The sequence below is a fragment of the Pieris napi genome, chromosome 17 (genome assembly GCF_905475465.1).
Source record: "Pieris napi chromosome 17, ilPieNapi1.2, whole genome shotgun sequence".
Taxonomy (NCBI): Eukaryota; Metazoa; Arthropoda; class Insecta; order Lepidoptera; family Pieridae; genus Pieris; species Pieris napi.
The window spans coordinates 7384459-7411492 of record NC_062250.1 but is presented as its reverse complement, the minus strand read 5'-3'; the positions used below and the strand labels follow the sequence as shown (position 1 = coordinate 7411492).

Below are 27034 nucleotides of genomic sequence, written 5' to 3'. Positions count from 1 at the left end.
TAATCATATATGGTTCTGTATTCTATTCCCTATTGAAAAATATATCGAACTTAACTTATTCATATGCTGTAAGTCTCAAATAACTATTAAATTTTTTGTGATTCTCACGTCTAAAAAAAAACGCGTTTTAACATTAATTAACTAATAAAGGCTTGTAATATGATTGTGACAAAAAAATACAGCAACATCTATCTCATCTATCTAACATGCGTTATGATGGATATTTTTTAATAACTCATTTATTCATTTAATTGTTTATTAATACTATATGTGAATAGAATGTTTCGTTTCAGCCTATTGACGTCCTCAGCTGGATTGGAGGCTTGGAGGACTCAGCGACTGAGTGAATGACGGCTTATTGGTCTAGTGGTTAGTACCCCTGACTGCGAATCCATGGGTCCCGGGTTCGATCCGCGGCTGAGAGAAGACATCGATGTGATGAGCATTTGGTGTTGTGCTTAGGTCTTGGGTGTTTAAATATGTATTTATATGTCTATCTATCTATAATATGTATGTATATCCGTTGCCTAGTACCCATAACACAAGCTTCACGAGCTTAACATGGGACTAGGTCAATTGGTGTGAATTGTCCAATCAAAAAAAAAATGCAAGAAATATGTTAACTTCATTATAATTGTACTAAAATAAATACACCAACTATTTAAATATAATAATTTTTATTTAATATACACATTTGTAATATTATTCCTACTAAAACATGACAAAGGTACTTGATAGCACTTAGAAAATACTCAGTATTAAATTTCTGTAATTAAAAATTCCGTTTGCTATCTTGAGCTACTTTAATTATGTAAAATCAAAGTAAGTGGCTCTTAAAAGAAGGAATTCTACGAATACGCATTTGTATTTCTCTTTAATGTAACAGAATCAATTAAATAATTTCGCCTAATATGTTGTAATGTAATGTTTTTGTACCATATATTAAGTAAATACAAATTACTAAGGATCCAGGTCTTGCGTAACTTATATGATAAAATAAATACGTGTATTGTGTGAATGGTAGACTATGTGTGCGTTTGTGTGTGTGAATGAGTAATTTTACATAATAACAGTTATGAAATCATTTACTATGATCAGAATGTTTTTTACTATATCCTAATGTACATTTTTATGCTAAAAATACAATATCAAAGTTCATGTAGAAATAAACTTCTGAAAATCATAACTATATTATATAAAAAATAAATCATCTACAACCTCTTTAGGTCTTGGCCTCAGATTTATGAATCTGTTTCATGATTATTTTTTAATCCAATAGGCGAGTAGGTGATCAGCCTCTAGTGCCTGACACATGCCGTGGACTTTTTGGGTCAAGACATGTCGGTTTCCTCACGATGTTTTCCTTCACCGCAAATGATAAATGCGCACATAGAAATAAAGTCGCACAGCCGGGGATCGAACCTACGACCTCAGGTATGAGAGTCGCACGATGAAGCCACTAGGCCAACACTAATATTATATATATATATATATCATATAATAATATTGTAACAAAAATCTAGACCTTGAATTATCAACAAAATATTATGTAAATTAATTACAACTAAGTATTTGAAATGGTTTGTATTCATTCATTGAATGGTTAAGAATAACATTCAACGGTACAGTTTAACCCACTTTCATTCATTGCAACGTCACGGACAGGTCTTAAGGGGTCCTTTAGACCGGAAACGAAACAATATACAACTAACGAGGCCTCCCGTGACGGATGGTGTCAAATTGGTTCCAAACCAACACATTGAATTTACGGTTGACTTTAAACCCGTGTTTAATTATGTAATATAATGCTGGTGTTGACGTTTATATGGAAAATGGTTTCAGGTATAGCGGGTTATGACGTGACTTAGGAAAATTGTATAATCGTAGGAGTTATTTGGATTAATATGCTGAGTTTGATCAACGGCCGTTGAAACATAATTGAAATTGTACCCATATGCCTCGATGTCCGTCATTCTACTGAGCACATCAACTTTATAGGGCAATTTTAACTCGCACTGTGACCTGCTACTTTCAGATAAAGCTGTTGCTTTTGCAGATCAGTTAAAATAAAAAAAATCAATAAAATATGTTTATTATGGAACATAAGATACAGGTATAACTTATACCACGTCATTAAATTTGAATCTGTAGGCATCCCTACTCATCGGCAACGAAGACAGAGGGTGTAGGCCGAGAGAAAAAGCCGGCGTAAAAAACTCTCGGTACTCTTTTAAAATAGCAAATCATCAAACAACACTTATTTTAAAACAAATATCGCAAATTAATTAGAAGTAGCTTGCCAGTAGCACTAGTCCCATGCCCATTTATCAACTAGATAATCGTTAACTTTATAGTAAGCCTTTTTACACAGCTTTCCTTTAATACATTTCTTAAATTTATTAAAGAAAAGCTAGGTGTTTCCGAACCAATCCGATATAATATTCAAGAAAAGAGGGTAATAATAATCTAATTAATAATAATATGCCCTACAACGTTTATTACAATACGATACATCGTTATTTCATGATAACACTTTACTGGGTACGTGACCTAATGTGTATAGTATGCGGAATGGTGGTACAGCAATTCCAAAATATGTGTATTTCATAAAACAAGTGTTAAAAAATCTTACCTAATCGTTATTGAAGGGAATGCGGGTTGCGCCGTCGATCCAACGAGATGGACCAATGAAAAGGTTTGATCTGTTACACGACGAGAAAAGAAGTTTGATAGAAAATGGTGAAGGAAATTCCGCTCAAAATAACACTCTGCTACAGAATTCGACATTAAAATATAAGTCTAAAGGTCCGAAAATGAATAACCGTGATATTAAAAACACGAACTTTGTTTTCCCCGTAACCAGCCCTATCAAGTACCTTTGGAATTTTTCCTTAATTTAGAAGAATATGTCGTGATTTTGAAAACACATAACCATACGTGTATTGCACGTAGAATGGCGATACAGTAACGTCATTCGAACATGAAAAATTGTGTTGCATAATAATCAAAGAAAAAATAAATAAAATAAAAGATATAATTATATCATATATATAATGTATAGGAATTTATAATTAAGTTTGTTATGGAAGAGCTGGGAACCCTGACATAAGTATTTTTTTACTTAAAAGGGTTCCCAAATCTTACACATTGTAATGCATATGTACTAAACACATTTTTATTTTTTTATTTTATAATCAGCTAAATTTAATTTTTGGAATACAACTTAACATTTATTTATATACCTCTTTGATTAACTTCACTCTTTCGTGGAAAGAAGCTTCATGCCAAGTTTTTCGACGTTTCGTTACATAGTGAAAAATATCGCTGAACGTAACAATATACCTAAGTTATAATAATGCCCAAAAACTTGTAATTGATGTCGGCATTGAAGAAATCCTACAAAGTTTCATGTATTTTACAAGTAGTGATCAATTGCGCAGTTTTCGATAAATATATGTATTTTATTAAAAAGTGTTAAAAACCTAATCGTTATTGAGGGGAAAACGGGTCGCACGTCGATACAACGAGATGAACCAATGAAAATGTTAAAACTGTTACACGACGAGAAAAGAAGTATGACAGAAATTGAGAAGGAATGACCGTGATATTAAAAACGCAAACTTGGTTTGGCCTGAAACCAAACAAGTACCAAGTACCATTGGTTTTTTTTTAATTTAACAGAATATGCCGTGATTTTGAAAAAAATTATGGTGGTGGTGACATGGGAAAGCCTGGTGAAACGATAAGGCAAAAATGTGCCTATTAGTACCGTTAAACTAATAAAATAGTAATGTTATATAAGGAATTTAACTAGTGGTATTCACCCGTAATTTTCTTTCAAATTGTGTACTATGTGATGATAGTTTGAGTTAATATCCAACTATTTCATGACATTATGAATTATTTTCGCAATTTTATGATAACTTCTAGCTTTGATAATGGTTACTCCTCTGTGTTTTATTTAAATGTATTTTATTAATGGTAAACTAATTATTGTATATGTATTCTATAACTATAGGCACTAAACACATATAAAAACTAAGTAAATAATTCCTTCCAAAACGTCCCTCATGAAATGAACCTTTAATTTTAGCATAAAACGCAATGCAAATTTCCTAAATCATATTAAACTTTTAAGTCATATGGTAATTTTAACACAAACAAAGAACTCATTAAACTTAATTTTGGTAGGGGGCATTCAACTTTGAAAGGAGCTTGAATCTCAAAAGTTCCACATTAACTTATCCTTATTGAGAGAATCTAAAAGCTTTCGTTTTACATTCCATTCACTATTCTATTTAGTAAAATGTGTGTCCATAAATGCTAAACATTTTATTAATTTTCAATGTTTTGATTTAGAATATATAGTGTAGAAGAATGGCAAAAGGGTTTCATGTTTTAGAAATATTAAATAACTAGCTTCGCTTGCGCCGAAACAGTATTAAAATAATACTTTATTTGCAACACAATAACACAAAACATGACAACATAAAATAAAAGACGAAAATAAAAAGCAGTTTCTTCCAGACAATTTATTATAATATTATAGGTAATGTATATTAATTTGAAACCGCGTGAATAAATAAAAAAATTAATATAAAAATTAACTTCGCTCGCCACATCCTTTATCTTAAGAATTATCTGTACGCGATATACGATTGTTTATTAATGATATGGGATTACTTTAATACATTATAATAGATCAGCTACCTAATAAAATTTTGTTTTAATATTTTATAATACATTATTACGAATTCAATATTTATAGCGAATGAAAAAGTCATGAATAGCTTATCAAATGCCGTCAAAGCCTCTTCAACGGTCACAATTGCGTGACCAACCCAACATTTTTTTAAGTTAAATAGACGCCGACATTAACTTTTCAGTTCGCAAATAAATTTTGAAAACCACATTCAACAAAAACGAAAAGGCTACTTTTGGTTAACGCATTGAATGTTTTAATATATTAGGGATAAGTTGTACACGTCTTCTTTATTCTTAAATTAACTTCAGTTTTTATATAGAACACAAGAAACGCTTTATGATAATTCAAGAATTATAAAGACCTGGGTTCATTTTTATCTTCATGAGTCGTTTAAAACGTCGAAGGCAACTTGTATATAAAATTAACCCGTAAAATCTTTGATTATGAAAAGACAACTACTGATTATTCTGGTTTTAACCCAATTTTTACGTTCTTCTTCCATCATCATTCATCATTTAGACGCTGGAAGATAAAATTTAGTAACTATAAGGCATATCATTTTTAATTATTTCATTTATTTGTATGGAGTATTTTATTGTTAGCTGCAACTACATGATATGTATGGTTTTCATATCATAATTACAATGACATTTGAAAAATAAATTAAGACAAACGTTTTTTAATTATTTTATACTTTACAAATAAGTATTGCAATACAGCGAGGAAATGTTACCAGCATTAAAGATCTCAAGGAATCTTCTAAAATTTATTTTAGTTTTCTATTTATTAATTTTAATTATTCTTATTTCGTTTATAAATAAGGTTATATGCTGAAATAATAAATAATTATACGATTAAAATAAAAGAAAACATTAGGTGAAAGAAGAGAATGAAGAAATGCCTTCATAATACATATTTCTCTCAAAATCTTTATCAGTTGAATTTAGTACGAAAATGTGAACGAAATGCAGTTCTCGAAGACATTGTTGGAATTCAGCAATTGTATAGATATTGCACCGAATCATCCACTTAACTGCTATCATTGAATTGCTTAAACGTTTTGAAGAAGCAATTTTGATGTCAGCAATTTCGTATATCCTGAACCGTTACCGAGTTCAACTCTTTGGTTTTATTTGTTGAGAAGTCAAAACTCTTGAAAGTAAACCACAATATGAAAAAAAGAATACTGTACTGTGTTTCTTTTATTAACGTTAATTTTGATTTGTAAAATTAAAATAATTTTCCTATAGCAGTACTTAGCGATTCTGAACCGTAAAGTGATTAGGATATCAACTGTGCTGATTTTAAGTAAGTAATATAAGCTCATTATATAGCAATGAAAACCTTTGAAATCTGGCATATCTAAGGTCCATATTTTAATTCGTAAATAAATATTCAAGGGCAAGCTGTCAACCGCACCACTTATTGGGGATAAAGCTGGAGGACTACACCCTTCTTTGTTCAGCAGGCCTCTTAGACTTTTACCAACCACAACATAATTATTCGCCACCCAGGGGACACTCTCAAACGCCGCGAGGGCCAGGGCAGATGATATACCTGGATTTATTTAAAGTATTTCAAGTCACAATCTCGTCTTAAGCGCTATCAAATATGTCAAACTTAATACAGAGAAATGGTTTGACAGCTCCTGAAACTAGATTTATGTTTGATTGAATGACTAGAACACGGGCTTATATCCTAAAGCGAATCAATAAAACAGTTGTGGAAATTAATATATTTTAGCCATTCAAAAATACTATTTATTCTTTCACCATTCTCTTAGATCGATGAAGAAGAAAAAGGGCATACAGAAATAATTTTCAATCGCATCTCTGCTTTAAAAATTTATCCAATTATATAAACACAATTTATTTCCGAAAGAAATTTCATTAAGTTTCCTGGCATTTAATTATAAAAATCTAAAATCACACAGACATTGTTAATGAGAGCCCAGAATCTAAAGGAACTGTGACCTGTTTTTCAAGCAATTTTGAAAGTCAATTTCAAGCGCCTTAGCGTACTTAAGTCAGAATGCTGGAAAATTGCAAGTCAATCGAACTTATTTATACTTATAAATCATTACCCACTTTCAAATGTTCAGATCCAACGTCAAATCGGTGCTGCTCTATGGTTGTGAAACATCACCAAAGACATCTCACACTGATTCCAAGTCTTCATCAACCGCTGTCTTCGCCGTATTCTGGGCATCTACTAGCCTAAAATCTAACGAGCAACCTTTGGAGCGCTGCTGATAAATCCCGATTATCCAGCAGATCAAGCGACGCAAATGGAAATGTATAGACCATACAATCCGAAGCGATCCCAAATATATTCCCAAGCAGGCGCTTGATTGGAACCCGCAAGGAAATTGGAAGCGTGGCTGTCCCAGGCAAACCTGGCGCCTGTTGCAGATGAGGCAAAGAGAGCTGGAAAGACTTGGAATGAGGTGAAATACGAGGCTCAAAACCGAACGCGATCGAGACTCACTGTCCTTTGTCCCATCTAGGGGTTAGAGGACGTCAATTCAAGTTAGGTCAAATGTGCAAAAAGGCCAGTATCATAAAATATATTATATTTAATAGATAATTAATACTTACAAATACTTTGTTTTAATAAGGACAGTATTTGAATAAACTAAACAATTTTCAGCGCCTTTTTAAATGATAACTTTTTATATTGGTAGTCCATGACTTTATGACGTAAAACCCGGAAAAGCTAAAGCTAAAGCCAGCTAAAGTTTGAATCCACGACGGATTCAAACTTTAGCTGTGCACTAATGATTTTCTTTCTATGTCTTTTATTGACACATTAAAAAGAAAAACCTTTGCATTAACTCAAAATCACTGACATAAATGGCGCAGAAATGTGTCTGCTCTACCCTATAGAAATTTACAAAGATAAAATAATACTTCCATTGGATAACCCCTACAGGCTAGAACAGTTAATATTGGAGGCAATAACTTATTTCCAACGTCCAACCCGCACTTTTATCTACTGAATATAGTGTCGAATGTATGTGACCCATGCAGTGGTTTTTAACATCATCTATATTTAAAAGTCCACTTATAGTTCAAAGAAACTATATTCGTATAGAAAGAGAAAGAAATATTCTGGACTAACGTGTATATAAAATCGCCACCAATTGCGATTACAATAAATTAACCATAATTTTTTTTCTATATATTTCTAATATTTCAAGTCTATTAACAAACATATCCTCTGACAAATTTCTGTACATTATTTTAAAGTAAATTAAGGCAAAAAAGCATTAAAATAACATTAACAATACAAAACATTTGTATTAGGGTTTTTTAAAAATATTTCAATATATAAGTACCTACATAAAAATCCCTTGTAATGGATTTAAGGTCATGACCTCCTCCTGGGACCTTAAGAAGAATAAGTAATGTGTTATGAAAATATTTCTGATTTTAGGATCTACTAACTTTGAAAATAAAGACGCGGGGGCTAGATCCGCTCTTGCTTGACTGTAGAATTTGCGTATGGATGTGTAATAAACAGTAGTAATACACGTAAAACTAATTATTACCAAAACTCAAGGCTATGCCGGAAAACCATTCAGATATATAAGCATCTGGCTAAAGCCGTGAATATCGTGTGGAGACTAAACCAGCAAGTGATCGCGACCGCGTAGACTGCCGTTTTTGAACCAATCGTAATCGGCCGCGGTGAAACTAAACCATCTTAAGTCTAACTAAATCTTAAGTCCAACATGTACCTGCTAAAATGGCGAACAAACCGTAGAACATGTGCTTATACATTGCCCTATATTCACACCGTACACGCACCTGCCCTGCGATTCTGTAACTCACTTCACACACCCTCAGCGCTGATTTTTGCTGTCAAATCGTTCGTTTCGGTGTCATGTTACAATTTGGTATTCTGTTAAACAATAACCGCGACAAAAGCGCCGCTCAAATGAGATTGTTAACATTTGGAACTAAAATTTGGCACTGCTACACTTACGCTCCAAAATTGTTGGTATTTGGTATTCTGATACATACCATTTGACATCTCATCTCACTTAAATGTACATTTTGTACGACAATTGACAAATTAAAAGTTGCTCTTCCCTCGCTGAAATCGTCATTTACCAGTGAGTTAGCCATTTTTAGCGAAGTTAAAACTTGTTTTATGTGAAAATATTCTAACATAGGACAATCTATATGTATCTTGGGGTAAGTTTATAAAATAATATTTATCAATACAGCATTATTTTACGAAAAAAATTATATATATAAACATTAAGCTTCGTGAAATTGAACTTTGTTATTGTTACAGAAGGCCCGTTTCCACTTTTAAAGTTTAAACCTCTATTTCAAGAAATAAATGATGTAATCCATTAAAAAATACTTAATATAATATCTATAGATGGCGAAGAAAATGTAGGCACGAAACGACCAATTGGTTTCTCGGCGTTGGTTATTATCGCTTTCTTCCAATACTCAAGAAATTATATGGTATTGACGAAACCTAGAACATATGCTGCTGAGATGAACGAAGAGTCTAGTAAATACTAAATAGATGATCTAAGGTAAACATTTTGATTACTTTAGCATTAAAAATATAATTTTTATCCAAGAACCAATTTTTCGATGCAGTCTTGATCATGTCTTGTCTCCAGCAGAGATAAGTCGAACAAAAAACGATAAATAAGATAGGTAAATATTGTAATATATTTGTATTTTTCTACTATACTAAAATTATAAATCTAATAATTTCAGAGATCCCCAAATGTTCAAAATTCCTGATAGAAAAATACATTCTGCCTTTGAAGAAGAAGAATATTACATGTGTATCATACAACAAGGCCCCTGGATATAAAAAGACACAATAGTGCAGACATTTTCAAATTATTGAATTTCGACTATCCTTCAATTTATAATAAATGATAACACAGTACAATTTCGGTTCCTATATTTTTATAAAATATATTGATATAACATTAAGGTTTTGGATAAAAACATTATTCTGCTTTACACAAGTATGAAATACCATCATTACATACATGATGGTTTAAGTACTTATTAAGCTTTTTTAAATTTATCGTTCATAACTATTACTTTTTACAAACTAATTAGAAAATATATTAAAATAAATATATTTATCTACAAAATAAAGTAGATGATATTGATTAGCTCTATGTGAGGCTGTGTTTTAATTAGTTTTTATTATACTTAAGTTTGTTTTACTGAAAGTTATTTTGTAGTGTGTTAAAAGTTTACTATAATCATTAAATTAAATGTTTAAAGTTATTATATTGTTCTTTTATTCACCTATAAAGTAACATGGCTTATATATTTTTCGTTTCGGCTTAGCTATGTATTTAACTCGGTTACTACGTTTTCTATAGGCAGTCATTAAATAAGTGGTAGATTTAATTAATCATTTTATTAATATAATATTATTAGATACAAAAAAATTATTATGAAGTACACAATTATCTTAAACACGGTAATACAATTTTTCATATAAAAATCATAGTTGTCCAAACTGCATTCAAAATAGATTAGTGGTCTCGGTTTAATATCTCTTCTTAACATTTCAATAATTGGTCATTTTCTTCCTCATTCTTGACAACTACCACTGATGGCTGTAATACAATGATTATCTGTTAAAATTGTAAATAGGGAAATGTGGTAGGTCACAGTACTGACACAATAATATTGCATAGCAATTTAATTATTGTAAAGTTAAGGTAAATAATAAAAAAACTTGCATAAAACACACAAAAACTTATATATGGGATATCTTTGTATTTCTAAGTAAAGTATCTTAAAAACATGTTTGATAATATTATAACTAAGCCAAATATTATTAAAAGTTTTATGGTAACAAGGCTTAGTAATTTCGCACAGTATTTGATTCAGTACTATGAATAAAAAAAATCTTGAGCAAACCTATATTTAGACTCAAAAATCCAAATCCAAGTATGTACTTTAAAAACAATTATTTATTAATGAAACAAATCCAAGACCCATAAAGGGTATGTTTAGTTTTAAAGTGTAGTCAGCAGCAATAACTATCTTTTGATTGCTTCATTAAATAAGTTATGGCAATGTTGTTTCCAACATTTAAAATTAACGTTGATCACTTGAAATGGTATGAATTTGAGCAATTGAAAGCTTATATATTTGATCCAACATACCTAACATGATTATACGTTTGAATTAAAAAAAAAGATAAACCGACAGAAACTTAAAAATATTAATTATGTTTCAGCACGAAACAAGGGATACCTAACATCTGGATATATTGTAAAAAATTTAAGAATATTATCTTAACAAAAAGATAAAAGATGATGTCACGCTAAAAGTGATTCTCTCAGCAAATGGGCTACGGATTCAAAGTAAACAGGATGGATAGGTGTTTTAAATTTTCAAAATGTTACTAAAGGTAACCAAGGTTAATACCAATGTTTTCATATAATATTTTGTTGAGTAATTATAAAATAAAAGGGTACCTATCTATAAAGAAGAAAAATTAGTGTTTATATATTTATTCATTTGTGTAAGTGCAAGTGTTGGTACTTTTTAGATGCCATGAAACTACTATTGCAACCTTTTTAAGTGATTCAGAGGTCAAACACACAACAACAATATTACCTATGTTTTTACTAACACTCATAAAAACTGAATTCTATTAAAACTATTTTAGAAATATAATAACTATCATAGTAAATAAATAGGAATAAGTAGTGACTAGTAAAACAGTTAACAAAGTTTGTTTGTTTGATGGCAAATTTGAAGTCAAATGTAATAGGTTAAATCGAAGCGACATTGTAAAGAATAATGAAATTGTTGGTTAAAAATGTCAAATAAAAAAATATTTTTAGGTTTCCTAACTTCAAATTCCATTCATGAAATATAAGAAGTATTAATTTTAACTGATCAAGTTGAATTTAATTTAATTGTTCAGATTTCAGAATACAAGTATAAATAATCATGTTAGGTATGTTGGATCAAATATATAAGCTTTCAATTGCTCAAATTCATACCATTTCAAGTGATCAACGTTAATTTTAAATGTTGGAAACAACATTGCCATAACTTATTTAATGAAGCAATCAAAAGATAGTTATTGCTGCTGACTACACTTTAAAACTAAACATACCCTTTATGGGTCTTGGATTTGTTTCATTAATAAATAATTGTTTTTAAAGTACATACTTGGATTTGGATTTTTGAGTCTAAATATAGGTTTGCTCAAGATTTTTTTTATTCATAGTACTGAATCAAATACTGTGCGAAATTACTAAGCCTTGTTACCATAAAACTTTTAATAATATTTGGCTTAGTTATAATATTATCAAACATGTTTTTAAGATACTTTACTTAGAAATACAAAGATATCCCATATATAAGTTTTTGTGTGTTTTATGCAAGTTTTTTTATTATTTACCTTAACTTTACAATAATTAAATTGCTATGCAATATTATTGTGTCAGTACAGTGACCTACCACATTTCCCTATTTACAATTTTAACAGATAATCATTGTATTACAGCCATCAGTGGTAGTTGTCAAGAATGAGGAAGAAAATGACCAATTATTGAAATGTTAAGAAGAGATATTAAACCGAGACCACTGATTAGTGGTCTAAAAAAATAGATTTATTTTGAATGCAGTTTGGACAACTATGATTTTTATATGAAAAATTGTATTACCGTGTTTAAGATAATTGTGTACTTCATAATATTTTTTTTGTATCTAATAATATTATATTAATAAAATGATTAATTAAATCTACCACTTATTTAATGACTGCCTATAGAAAACGTAGTAACCGAGTTAAATACATAGCTAAGCCGAAATGAAAAATATATAAGCCATGTTACTTTATAGGTGAATAAAAGAACAATATAATAACTTTAAACATTTAATTTAATGATTATAGTAAACTTTTAACACACTACAAAATAACTTTCAGTAAAACAAACTTAAGTATAATAAAAACTAATTAAAACACAGCCTCACATAGAGCTAATCAATATCATCTACTTTATTTTGTAGATAAATATATTTATTTTAATATATTTTCTAATTAGTTTGTAAAAAGTAATAGTTATGAACGATAAATTTAAAAAAGCTTAATAAGTACTTAAACCATCATGTATGTAATGATGGTATTTCATACTTGTGTAAAGCAGAATAATGTTTTTATCCAAAACCTTAATGTTATATCAATATATTTTATAAAAATATAGGAACCGAAATTGTACTGTGTTATCATTTATTATAAATTGAAGGATAGTCGAAATTCAATAATTTGAAAATGTCTGCACTATTGTGTCTTTTTATATCCAGGGGCCTTGTTGTATGATACACATGTAATATTCTTCTTCTTCAAAGGCAGAATGTATTTTTCTATCAGGAATTTTGAACATTTGGGGATCTCTGAAATTATTAGATTTATAATTTTAGTATAGTAGAAAAATACAAATATATTACAATATTTACCTATCTTATTTATCGTTTTTTGTTCGACTTATCTCTGCTGGAGACAAGACATGATCAAGACTGCATCGAAAAATTGGTTCTTGGATAAAAATTATATTTTTAATGCTAAAGTAATCAAAATGTTTACCTTAGATCATCTATTTAGTATTTACTAGACTCTTCGTTCATCTCAGCAGCATATGTTCTAGGTTTCGTCAATACCATATAATTTCTTGAGTATTGGAAAAAAGCGATAATAACCAACGCCGAGAAACCAATTGGTCGTTTCGTGCCTACATTTTCTTCGCCATCTATAGATATTATATTAAGTATTTTTTAATGGATTACATCATTTATTTCTTGAAATAGAGGTTTAAACTTTAAAAGTGGAAACGGGCCTTCTGTAACAATAACAAAGTTCAATTTCACGAAGCTTAATGTTTATATATATAATTTTTTTTCGTAAAATAATGCTGTATTGATAAATATTATTTTATAAACTTACCCCAAGATACATATAGATTGTCCTATGTTAGAATATTTTCACATAAAAACAAGTTTTAACTTCGCTAAAAATGGCTAACTCACTGGTAAATGACGATTTCAGCGAGGGAAGAGCAACTTTTAATTTGACGTACAAAATGTACATTTAAATGAGATGAGATGTCAAATGGTATGTATCAGAATACCAAATACCAACAATTTTGGAGCGTAAGTGTAGCAGTGCCAAATTTTAGTTCCAAATGTGAACAATCTTATTTGAGCGGCGCTTTTGTCGCGGTTATTGTTTAACAGAATACCAAATTGTAACATGACACCGAAACGAACGATTTGACAGCAAAACTCAGCGCTGAGAGTGTGTGAAGCGAGTTACAGAATCGCAGGGCAGTTTATCTTTTTTTTAATATTATTAATTTTATTTCAAACGTCGACCATTTTGTTCTCTATTTTGTTTTATTAAAAATATTTTGTTTATGTATGATGAAAATTTTGACAATTTACTCTTTTTATAAAATAAAATGAGTCAATTGTCACGATATTAATAGACAACAACTTACTAGGTTACCTGCCTCCACTTATCAAGACGTAATGTAAAATTTCTTAACAGAATACCATGAGATTCCAAAAATTACGTCAGTGACGAAGGGAGCGCTGTTACTGCGTAGTGGACTCACGGATTAACAGTGAGTTACAGAATCGCAGGGCTGGAGTGACAAACACAGATGACAGTAAACCGTAACGGCCTACAGGACACCTTAACAAAGCACAGACCGTGCCTGGAACGGTTATGCGACAAAGTAATGAAATATGTGAAGGAGGCAAACAAAAATGCAAGCAACTGCGCCCCAGATCGCCCATGAATATTGTAATTTATAATCTATATATATATAAAAATGAAACCCGTTTTCCGTTGTCACGACATAACATGAAAGCGGCTTGACCGATTTTGCCAATTATTTTTTTATAATATTCTTTGAAGTACGAGGATGGTTCTTACGGAGAGAAAAATTATAAAAATTGAGTGAAAAAGTCTAAAAACAACACTTTTCTATATTACCATACAAAATATTCGTAATAATACTTAAAATTCAATTTGAACTTTAATACCATATCATAAAGTTCAAGTGTTAGTGGAGGGGTTCCGGGAAGGTAAATTTTTATTTTTTGACATAATGTATTTGTCTTATCAACTTTCTTTTTTTTATCTTAGCTAGACCGGTGTCCCGAATAGCAGAATAAGTATTAAAAAAAAATAAAGAATCGACTGTTAGGCGGTACGACGTTCGCCAGGCCAGCTAGTATTTAAAAAAATTATAATAAGACTCGAAATCAAAAAAGTATAACTCTTCAAAGGGTATAACGAACGTAACCATGGGTAAGGTCAATTAAATTGTTTCCAAAGCCTCCCAAGCAAAATGATTGTCTTCACTCAGATCGAACTTGATTTCCCTTTAACAAGCATATTGCCGTCTCATGCGCACAGCGAAGTTCAAAACGATATCACACTCAACTGAACTCAATGACCAAGACAAATTATTCATGAATATCGAAGCAAGACTGCGAACTTAATTATACAACTCATATGAAATTTAACCTAAAGCTTTTGTTTGTGGATCCGATTACAAGATTCCTTCGCCTGAAGACCGATGTTAATTTTGAATAGAATAGAAATATAACACAGGCATTTAAGTCAACATTAAGCTTCTTAACCTGTCACCAAATAAGCTCATCTAAGCTGCGAATAATCACCTTCGGAGCTAAGTGGTTAAGCATATGTGGTTAATCCTGGGTCCATTGAAAAGATATCAAGTTAAGACTTCAAAAGGCTGAACATACATGTGAAGCTAAATATATAACTGTTTTAGCATTGTTAATATTTATAAACAACTTAATATGAGTGGTAAGCTTAGGCCTTCAGCATGAAACTCTCATCACTGAGGTCGTAGGTTCGATTCCCCGCTGTGCACCAATGCGAATATAACATCCGCTCGAACGGTGAAGGAAAAAAAACATCGTGAGGAAACCGACATGTCTTAGACCCAAAAAGTGGTCAAGTCGATGGAGGCTGATATAACCGACTTTCCTATTAGATTGAAAAATTATCATGAAACAGATTTAGGAATCTGAGGCCCAGACCTAAAGAGGTTGTAGCGCCACTGATTTAATTTAAGCTTATAAAAAATCTATGTAAATTATAATTACAATGTATACTAGCAGTAACTGAATAACATGTCATAGTAAAACTTATTAAAGCGTCCAAATACCAGACTGGAGGCCAATATTAGTTTCCCATTACAATAAGCGTTTTGATAGACATTGTAGTTTCACAGAATCCATATGAAAGATTAACAAATAGCGTTTATTCACTGGTCATTTACAAAACAGAAGCTTAACAAAGCTGCATTGTATATTAATTGTTAATCAAAGTTCGGATTCCATAGATAATACATTCCGTATTGAAACGTTTAAGTACCATTACTATAATGTGTGTTAATCTGTGTTTGGAATTGAGATTATTCAATTAATATACCCGACTCTACAGCAGCTAATACGATTATTGTTATAGAATGTAAGCTTACGTAAATTTGAATACATCTAATTTTAGAAGACGCCATAACATACTAATTTGGTTTCATTATTGCACAAGAGATTTTTAGCGTCTTATTTAGAATTATGTACCAAACCCCTTTGGGAAACTTTGATAGCTAAAGTTAAATTATGACGGGACCGACAATTCTTTCCCTTTATAAACCGAAGTTAGTTTTAGTAACAGCAAAGTGTTTAGTCAAACCAACTCATGGTCAATGTAGCTCATTGGCTATGTGTTGGTTGGTCGCATACGTTTAGACTTTACGCAGATGAATTGCCTAATATAGTCTTTTAACACTGGCAAAATATCCTTGAGTTGCATGAGATAGAATAAATCATCTAAGAAGTCATCAGGATTAAGGCATTCTGGGATTCTTAAGAGAGGCCTCGTGTCAATAATTCTTTATTTAATCAATTACTTTATTTAGTCAATAATTAAGGGCAGTAATCGCAGCCCATAGACACTATTTTTAGTGGGTGCGTTGCCGGCCTTTGAGGGAGGAGTACACTCGAATAGTTGGAGGTCGTGTCTCTCAGGGAAGACCCCCACCAATTTTTTGCGAAGATATTTGTGCTTGTAAAAAAACATTATTTCATAGAAAGCTTTGACATTCGACTTCGAAAGGGTCAGTAAATATTTTATTGACACTATTTTATTTTTTAATTACTCATTCCAGCTAACAGGAATATTACTGTCATATCTCGAGTAACATTGTAGCAAGCAAATTATCGACTTCCACTTCAATACTCTAGATTGTTATAGTCTATCGAATAATTGTGTAATAGCAAGTCATCCCATCTGTATTCATGTACTGTAAAACTATTTAATTTAACTCTGTGATCCTACAAACAATAAATATAAATGATACACGCGGGTCAGTTGGTCACATAATTCAATTCAAGATATACGAACTAATAGCGACGTTTTCAACTTCCTTATAATTTTTAATATTTCTCGAAAATATATACTTTTAAATCTTGGACTTTATTTTGCAAGTCAAAATGCCTTTTGTAGAAAAATGTATTTTCATATATCAATTTTGTTTTATTTATTAATCTACATACGTATCATTTGTATTTACAATTTTCTTAAGCTACAAAGTAAGTAAGTTTTCATATATTAGTGTTTCCTTGTAAAAAAAACAAGTCACAAAGGCAAGGATTATATTAGAAGAAGTTTCGAGACGGAAAAATAATTCTTACGGTGACGATGCAAGTTGCGTTCCAAATGAAAAATTGGTTTTGTGTTACTGTTTGTTGAATCATTAATTTAAATTTGACAAAATGTGTCTAGAACTGACGACCTACAATTAAAAGCTAGTTTAAAGATAGTACCAGCTTCTAGTTACAGCTGTTTATATACAATTACCTATTTTGTATTGATACTCAAAAATCAACCGACACACAGCATATATTTTTTTTATTAAATTACTTCGGAAAATTGTTAAGTCCTAGTGAACGGAGGACTAAAGAAAACTCAATGAAGTATATCTTTTCCACCATTTGAGTTGTATTTTTTTTCTAACCATAAAGCCTACAAAACGAATGCGACATATGAATAACAAATAGCCTTTAAGAAATAAAATAAACATTGAAAAGAATAATTACTTTGATTTAATTTAATACAATATCTGTATTTTGTAAAAGGAAATTCATATGATGTAAGAAAACACGCTCTTATAAGCTCTTGTAATCTTTGTACCTCATCAAGATGCAAGCTGTAAACTTTTAATTAGCGAAGACCTCGTTTTTAAGAATCTTATTTAAGTATGTTATTAGTGCCTTTTATTTTGACTTATTTTTTAACGGAAGAGGTTTACTATTCTTCAACATCGTATTACAAGGCTGGACTTATTGTTTACATTCCTATTGTGTTAAGGTTTACTTCCCAGGTGATTATAAAACACAAGTTTGTCTATAGGATATAGATGGGATCTCATCCAAGAAACCAAGTTCTTAAATAATAAGCGCAGTTAAACGATTTGGGTATTTTTATAATCTATCGCGTGCGTTTTCTTTTTATTATTAGCACAAGTTTATGGAGTTGAATTGAATTTTAAGAACCGTAGACTCCATCTTTTAAATGTCATTACATCGGTCATAGCTTTATTAAAAGGAATTTGGTATTATTAGGAATGAAATTAACCTAAGTTTGATAAAATTTGCCGTGTTAGTTATTAAATATTTAACTTTAGAGACCATTATTTAATAAAATTATATATTTTTAATGATATTGTCAGTTTAAGTTTTTAAAACTATTGTTAAAAATAGCAGTTTATAGCCCTATGATTGTTGTTTCCGTAGCTTTCCAAATAATTATCCACCTGTCGATCTGTGTCATTACCGGAAAATTATATTGTTACGTAATTCAACTCTAGGCCTTTAGATTATGTTTCGCTTTACAAACTAAAACAAAGAGACTGAAAATTTCCCTATACAAACAGTTTATAATTAGTACCCACGTCATACGCGTTATAACGCCACTTAAGAAAGGTTGTATGGAGATTTTCTTTACACTACATATCGTAATAAAAAAGTTCTCTTAAAGTATACTTGTTATAAAACGTGATAAGGATAAATTACTCTGATTTTGAGTGTATAAGTAAGGTATAAATATTATTTATACCAACAATTTGGCTTTTGGCAACGAGTTTCAAAGCATTTATCAAAGTATAATTTAAATATAAAAATCAGTTAAAAACGCATAGTGTTTCTAGTTGTATAAACATATTCAATTTATGCCTTTAAGAAACTGCTAGGTTAGAGAATATTATTTTACTTTATGTTAAAATAGCGGAGAAGTCTCGCAACAACTATTGCATTATCAACTCCACATGACGATCGTTGGTTTACATTAAGATTACGGATATAAAAGCACAAATTTAAGTCATTAATTGCGTAGTTTAATGTATACAACCCTTAGGCTTTTTTTTATAGAATAGGGGGTAAACGGGAGTGACGCCCAAAAAGTGCAGTCATTGCATTCCACGGACACCCATTCTTAGTAGGTTTGCCGGTCCCAACACGGAATAATAATAATATTTTTAGGCTTTTTAGGAATGACTATAATAATAATAAAATCTAATAATTGTGTGTGGTACCCTCGTGTTGACCTAGATTTCTGAAAACGCACTTTAAACACCGACCAATATAAATCACATAAAAAGTTTAGAAACGGCATGAATGGAAATAAAATCACAATCTTTACATTTTCCATATTTACAAGAAAGAATTATATAAAATGTAAAATCTCCAATTAGACATTTTACATAAGAAATGTAAAGATCCTTATCATCAAAGAGTTTTGAGCCTTTTTTATAACTGAAACATTTCAAAGCATTTCCTGACCTAATTGCTCATCCGGAACGGTTAACCAGTTTAGTGCGGACTAATATTAACGCTAAAGATCAACATTCGTTTGGGCCGTACCTTGTAATAATATTTATAATAAATGTTATACTATTTACCAAGTTAATACTCTTTGTTTGACTTACATATTTCCTTCAATATCATGTACTTATAGATTATTTATCAAGAATTTGTTCTAACCCAATGAACACAACAAATACCTTACTATTAATGACACCTAATTAAACCTACATTAACTTATGTTAACATCCGCCTCTTTCCGTCTTTCATTATTTTAGTGAAAAAATACTTTAGTTGTTATAAATACAATAATATTTTAGCGTTGGATACATTAAGTTGTTATCTGAAATAGCCATATAAAATATCGTTGGTGGTGTTTAAATATGAATGACATCAACATTCTTGCAGTTTTATCGCATAATCAAAGTAGCGATAACTAGTTGATAGCTTGTATACAGTTTTAGGACTTGAAAATATAAAACAAAAAATGTTTTTAGTTGATAGTAGTTGATGATTGATTAAGAATGTTAAAACATAAAATGTATGAGGTTGGTTTATTGTTTGATTTAATTATAAAGTCTACAACAAAAACACAAATAAGTTTTCATATTTAACATTAAGCCATTAAAACTTAATATCTTCCAAATAACATTAACTTTAATTGTCATTTGCGCCATCTAACATTTAAAGCAGTCAACTTTTAATGAGAACTAAGTTCAGCGCGATAACTTTTGGCAAACACGTTGTCCATATTGCAAGCGCCGTTTGGCGTTTCCAACCACTCGTTATTCTATATTCACTTGCCCGTTTCATAAAAATTGCTTTCAGCCAGGAAATTAAGTGGTTTGGACGCTCACCAACCAACCGAATCGATGATAGCGACTTCCGAATGGTTTAAAACATGCGGTATATTTAGAGGAAATTGTTTTGGCGGGTTGTTTGACGTTTGCTGCCACAACGTAAGCAAGTTTAGAACTAATACTTCGTCTGGTAATGTACTCTTAAAACTTTTACGATATCCTTCTAAAGATTCGTCGCGTGATACAGACGATATTTGCTCGAATAATTATAATTTTAATATACAGCTCTGCGATTCTGTAACTCACTTTTCGAACTCACACAGCGGTTTTCGCATCGGCGGTCGCTCTCAAATCAGTCGTGAAGCAGTCTTTTTATGATTTGGTATTCTAATAAACAATAAACTACAAGCTCCCACCTTTTCAGAATGCCAAATCATAAAATAACTGCTTCACGACTGATTTGAGAGCGACCGCCGATGCGAAAACCGCTGTGTGAGTTCGAAAAGTGAGTTACAGAATCGCAGGGCAGTTATGATTTATCTATAGATATACTGTCACAGTGCAGACAGGAATGGCGGCATTTAGAGGAGTCCTTTGCCAAAAAAGGGCACACAGATCCCTAAAAAGAATGAGATAGAAATATAAATGTGTTCAAATGTATCTGAAATAAAAGGCTATATATTATTATAATTATTATATTTAACTGTACATAAATAGTTCCTTATTGATACTATTGTTAAACAATTTTTGAAAGTTAAGTATGCGTAGTTATAATTATAACATATTTAATCACAATATTTGAAATACCGTAAACATTCTGTATATTGTTTAACATCTACGAAATATCGCTACGATGCTACGTAGAGGAAGCTACGCAGCAGCTGAATATGGCTCCAATACTAAAATTAATATACAGTTCGAGTTTGCAATTTATAAAAGAGGATTTGTCTACTGCCAAATATAATATCAAGATAAATTAGATTCTCGATCAAATGAAAGAGATATATTATCGGAAATTTATTTAAACTTCAGTTTTATTTACAAAAGAGCAGGGATTACTCGCGTTTTAAGCTGTAGTGAGGGGTAGATATTCAAAAGGATATTGTATTGAACTGATAAATCCTCAATAACGTTTGGCTCAAAGACTTTAGCAATAGATTTAGAAAGCATTTATGTGTATACATCGAATATTTTAGAACAAAACTGTAATCCTATAAAACAATACAATACGATTATTATTAAACTGTGCAATAATTAAACAAATGTAATGTTACTAACATCATCACACTCCTAAAACATTATACATTTTCTAATGTTACATTTTAAATATAAATTTTAAGTAACTGTAACTGATACGACAAATTATTTTTAACTAAGGGTCGATTCGACCAAACAAGAGTAAATCTTAATCTTAGAATAAATCGTCAGTTAATCGAGAGTAAATCAATTTTACGTTTTACCAACTACAAATTCTAAGAATAGTGGGCTTATTCGGGAATTGCTACTATACCGCCGTTTCGCACGGAATAACAGCTATTCCTAGAATAATTTAATGGCGTCAGTCAGTCCAATCAGCTGATTTCTGTCATTTCACAAATATGTATTCTGTGTTTTAATCCAACGCACTAAATTAATAGTCTAGCATTGTATAATGAAACGTTTAAACAATTTATTATTTATTTATTTGTTTTAGATTTTTTATTTTCTATAATATTAGAATGTAATTCAACTGGGCTCAACAGAAGTTCCTTTTTAGACGAAAGCCTCAAACAAACAAGAAATAAAAACTTTTTGTTGTCGTTTGACACCTGTTAAAAGCTACTTTTTCACACTATAATACGGCAAAATCGAGTTGACATGATGTATAGAGCATACACTGTCCCTTTGTAGAACAACATTTATTTGCCGAGTTTTATTTTCGTTCACCATTCTCTTGCTATTCGCGTATTGTTATTCCTAGCACAATTATACTATCGATTACGTGGACAAACGACTATGGATTTACTTGAGATTAAAATCATGGAATAGATTATTCTTGGTATAGTTACTCGTGTATAAATTGAAGTTTGGTAGAATCGACCCTTAATATACTAGTAAAACTAATATTTTCCTTCAGTCAAGCGTTAAAAAAATATTATCAGTTCACAGTTAATTATTCTTAACAAGGTGGACCTATTTTTTTGTACACTGGCTGAGTTCACAAGAGTTGCTTCCTATATTATTAGTTATAAGATTTAGGTAAATAAATATATTTTTTTTAATGTTTTTTATCTAGGTCAATTAGTGTGGGTATAAATATAGTGTCGTTCTATCGAATGAGTAATTACTGTAAAGATAGAATGATATGGAATAAAATTAAAATAAATAAAATAAAATTCTTAAGATATATTATGGATTTAACAAATCTAAAAATCGAAATGTCTAGCAAAATGTCAAATTATACAAAATTAAGCATCTAACATGGGTACACATTAGCATTCTTTTGCATTATTATCACATATCATTGTTTTTTATTTTTACCATTTTTGTTTATTTATTTATCATTCATTAACGAAATATAATTTTAAAAAAGAATATTCAATTATTTACAGTTACGATAACGTAAATGTCGCAACCCTGCTTAAATTCTTAGCGAATTTTCTATTAATCTTTAATACTTAATCCTTCCAGTGACGCCAGCGCTTTCAATTGCTTAATGGATTCCTGATAAATGATGGATGTGGGAAAAACAAAACACTTTTGAGATATTGATAAAAATTTCGAACGTATTTTTAACCATTGTTTGCTATGAATAAAAGGACAATTATTAAAAAGTATTTTTCAGTATTTCGTTTGTTTGCCGCCCACGCGTAATCTAGGCTGCACCTTGGAAAAATTTTTGATTAACAATATTCTTACATTCTTAGTCTTTGTTATGAAGGTTCTACAAACACAGCCAGGCACATTTATGTATGTACTCCAACCTCCTTATAGATGACTATGACCACCATCTTCATGTAGTGTTTTCCGCTCGAATTCATCATATCTTAATAAAAGTAGAATATATAAACAAAAGATTTCTAAACAATATAAGATCAATGAGGTGTTTCAATGGATTGTGTTTGGACTGGGAGACATAGGGGGACTTGTCTGCCTGGATATCAGAAACTATAAGCAATTTCAATAGATACAAATCCACAAGACGAGTCTAGTATGCAATACTTTCCCGGTATTCGAACTCTAGACTCTAGCATTGTGTTTGACAAGAAAAACAACATTCTATTACATTAGAAAAAGTAATGACCTACTGCTATTTCAGTCATTAAAGTTAAAATTACCATTATATCAGTAATACTAATTTTCTAATGTCATTTTCCATGTTAAATTAAGGTCATTAAATAATTTTCAGCTTAATTAAAATTCCAATACTGTCTTGTGAATAATTTTAGGGCTGTCACAATGTAGAATTGTATAAAATCCAAAGATCATTTGATTTCCGATATTTCACACATAATAGCTTGTCTAATCTACTTAAGAACACCTAAATACATTTTTCTATATATTTTATACATTTCAAATGTAAATATTAATACAAGTTCAATTACAATCAAGTACAATCAACAAGTACAATCGGTAAAATAAAGAACTATAGTCATTTCCAAAAGATTGTATAAAAAATGTGTTTCCACCAAAAGTCATTCAAACGTTAATCGCGATTTGAATTGATTGATTACTTATTGAAACCGAGCCTCTTTGTTCCCTATCGACTTGAAAAGGCGCTTTAAAATAAATCTGGTCCCATTTGATAAAGAAAATATTCATTCAAATCTATACAAAAAATAAGTGTGCGACTAAGAGCGTAGGTATTTAAGATATATATTTACAAAATAGTTATACTAAGTAATATTAAGAGACAAACCTTAACAAAACATGTCAATAGTCATTTTAAAATTCTTCTAAGTATTTAATGAGATTGCGACCAAGAGAGATTTTCTCACCAGATTGATTAAAATACAATCGTTCTATACAATTGAATTTAGAGGAATACTTCTCACTAGCTACTAAAACAAAATGTAGACCTTATTGCATGCGAAACTGTCAATGTCATTAATAAATCTTTTAGTAAAAAATCGGAGCATTAGATTCAAATACTTAAACGATAAACCAAAACAACATTTCCTCGAAGCCGTAATTTATGTAGATTTACAAAATCAAATTTTATTTTCGCGCCAACCCTATTTCAGGACCGTATTTAAACGAATTATTATAATTTCGCGTCACTTGTAGCTGTGATAAAGGCCGACTTCAAACGTAACCTGAATACTAATTATATTTTCCAATAAATTATTGTGCGTGTAAGCTCGTATGTATTTATATTTTATTAAAATTATATAACTGTTCATGTGTTATTAATACAAAGTAATAATTACCTTTTCTATATATTAATTTGTTCCTCGCGGTTAAACTTTTCGTTTGATAATTTCTCATTAAATATATTGCATATATATTGGCAGAAATTATTATTCACATAGATTTTGGGAACACTTTTTCCAAATAACAGTTGAATATCGAAAGTGACGTCGTGCGGCCTACGGAAAGAGTACATTGCAGTGTGAATATAGTCATTGCTCACACACACAAAACAATTTTTATAATGGAGCGAATTTTGATAAAATTTTAAATTATTTGATTGTTTTGATTTATGAGGTATACATGCGATATTTTTGTATTGAATAAATGAAATATAATAATTATTGTTGCTACATTGGTTATTAACTTCTAGAACTTATGTTATAAACTTATTACGACAGTTATGTCGTAATAAGTTTTAAATTAAGTTTGAAAACCTATACTTTATGTGTTGGCGAATCTTTGAAATAAAACAATTGCAATCCGCGGCATTGCAGTCGTAGAGTAGAGATAAATATATTATAAGATCAATATAATTTCAATATCTTGTAGTAAGTATACAATTATTTCATGTTTTTGTTAGTTTAACACTAAATTAAAATAGAAACGGCACTTGACAATAAACAAAGTAAAAACAATTATTCCTATTAATTTTCTGCATCAACAAACATGTTTTGAATAAATACAGTTAATTAATCGTAGACATCAAAGAGAAAAATACTGAAATTTTATACACGCTCTCACGTTTTCCTAATTACCCAACCATAAAGTGCAATACACAGCCCAATTAGCCGAGTCGATGTAAAGTTGTATGTATGTTTTAAAACCATACATACAACTATATACATTATATAACCATCGGTTAAATAGTTTTCTTTTATCACAACCATTTTTTTTTTAAATATATAATGGGGGGCAAACGAGCTTGCGGGACGACCAAAAAGGGCAGTCCACGCAGCCCATAGACACCCATTTTTAGTGGGTGCGTTGCCTTTGAGGGAGGAGTAGACTCGCTTTTTGAACATTTGGAGGTCGTATCTCTGAGGGAAGACCCCCCCCCCCCCCCGGAGCTGATTCCACAGTTCGCTAGTTCGCAAAAGAAAATGCCTTGTGAAACGCACTGTGGAAGACCTCCAATCATCAAGGTGATGCTGGTGAAATTTAGAGGTAAATTTATATTTAAATATAGCTCGTTTATACCATCATATAACGTTCGCCTTCGATCGTACTCGTATTTTACAATTTACGAGGTGATTAAACGTCGGATTTTAATTTGAAAGATGAAAAAAATAATTAAGTTCCACTGCAATCTAATGAAGTCTTATTCCATTATTGATAAATGTATAAGCATAAAATTGTTTTTCCCAATACAATGCGAGAGTAACACTCCACATTTTATCGAATTACGGCTTATCTTTATACCTACATATAATTCTACTGTACATGTTAAATTAAAATTAATTATTAATTAAAAATCTTTATTCGTTATCTCAAAGATTTTACAATAGCTGATAAGTGATTGGGACCTCCTTTTAAGCGCATAAGCACTTGTGTTAGGAGAACCCGCTCTTCCATTACATAGGTGTACTAACTAATTATAATTTAATTTAACACGTATAGCTAAGCTAAGTATTACAATTTTACAATTTACTAAACATAATCTAAGGTTAAAATGTGAATAATGATATATGTGTGTATGTGTATGTGTGTGTGTGTGTTTGTGTGTTTATGAGAATGAATTTTCATGACTGATTGTAGAAGTTGACTATTTACTAGTGTATTATGATTCATGATTACCTACAAAGGCTTCAGTGTCTTCATAGCTAAATGTTTCTAGGATGTTAAGTAGCGACGTTTTACATTCATGTTTATTCAATGTGTATATATTTAATATTTTATTTAATTTATTATAAAGTTTAGCAGCTTGGCATTGAAATTGTCTCATAGCAAAAACTGATTTAGATCTCTCAACAGGAGCAACAGTATATTTGCGTCTTTTGCTCAGTTTGCGACCATCATATTTAAGAGACTTGTGCAATCTTAAGGTAGTGCAAAAAATGTACAGTTGCCTGACCGATAAGACACCACAAGAGGCATAAAGATCAGAGGTGGAAAATCTATAAGGCTTAAACATCATTACTTTTAGTAAAATTCTTTGTGCCCTCTCCAGTTCCAGGAACTTCATCTTTGTAGCACCCCCCCAAACTGGGATACAGTACACT

General features: G+C 30.6%; 1 protein-coding gene and 2 long non-coding RNA genes across 4 annotated transcripts in view; 2 read left to right on the top strand and 1 right to left on the bottom strand.

The window, feature by feature from the left end:
* LOC125057715 overlaps positions 1-27034 on the bottom strand; it is a 113271-nt gene that overhangs the window by 66732 nt on the left and 19505 nt on the right. The gene's annotated exons all lie outside the window — the stretch shown is intronic.
* Positions 8864-9495, top strand: LOC125057717. The gene is made up of 3 exons (XR_007118252.1): positions 8864-8904; positions 9008-9260; positions 9451-9495. It is a non-coding gene; the product is annotated as an uncharacterized LOC125057717 (long non-coding RNA).
* On the top strand, positions 10902-12262 carry LOC125057716. The gene is made up of 2 exons (XR_007118251.1): positions 10902-11131; positions 12233-12262. It is a non-coding gene; the product is annotated as an uncharacterized LOC125057716 (long non-coding RNA).